Below are 368 nucleotides of genomic sequence, written 5' to 3' on the forward strand. Positions count from 1 at the left end.
CTTAAAAGGTCTTCCAGGATTGTTAAATAAACATTTAGGATGAGCAAAAGGAAAGAATATGAAATGGTGAAGAAATTGTAAACACTCTGGAGCCAGAGGTTAGGGGCCACACTAATTCAGCTGGGCAGCACGGTGTTTAATAATTAAACTAGTATCACCCATAGTAGTGCCCCAGCTCTCCAGCCAGCATTAATTCAAGAGAAGGGACTTTTATAAACTTTTAGCCTGATATTAACATCTCAGTAAGACCATTTAACACACAACTTTAAACATGCCGTCGCAGCCTGCCTGCCATCGCAGCGTGCCAGCTTGGTGGAGCGAGCAGGGTCACCCCCAGCCCCTCGCTGTTGCTGGCTCTCCCCACCGTC

The sequence above is a fragment of the Buceros rhinoceros genome, unplaced genomic scaffold (assembly GCF_000710305.1).
Source record: "Buceros rhinoceros silvestris isolate BGI_N320 unplaced genomic scaffold, ASM71030v1 scaffold11343, whole genome shotgun sequence".
Taxonomy (NCBI): Eukaryota; Metazoa; Chordata; class Aves; order Bucerotiformes; family Bucerotidae; genus Buceros; species Buceros rhinoceros.